This window comes from Penaeus monodon, chromosome 29, assembly GCF_015228065.2.
Source record: "Penaeus monodon isolate SGIC_2016 chromosome 29, NSTDA_Pmon_1, whole genome shotgun sequence".
Lineage (NCBI taxonomy): Eukaryota > Metazoa > Arthropoda > Malacostraca > Decapoda > Penaeidae > Penaeus > Penaeus monodon.
The window spans coordinates 33,197,001-33,197,334 of NC_051414.1; positions in this window are offsets into that span (position 1 = coordinate 33,197,001).

The window sequence follows — 334 nt, forward strand, 5'->3', positions numbered from 1 at the left end:
CAAAGAGGCATTGTTCTGTTGTTTTTGTGGAACGTAGTAGTCTGACCTACTAATGAGATTTGAGATAATATGAGTAACGTTGCACTGCAAGTAATTTACTATCAAAGATATATTTTTTTTCTTAGTAGAGTAAACTAAAAAGAGTCAAAGGTAAATCATGTTTGATTCTTAATAAATGAAAATAAATAATGTAAAAATAAAGAATCCTTGTAACCTAGTGCATAGTCAAAGATACATGAAATTTGATTTCTTTTTGGAATAAAAAAAAAAAAAATCATATCATGCTAGCAACTTACAATCGTTTAACACATAAATATTAATAGGGTAACCCCCC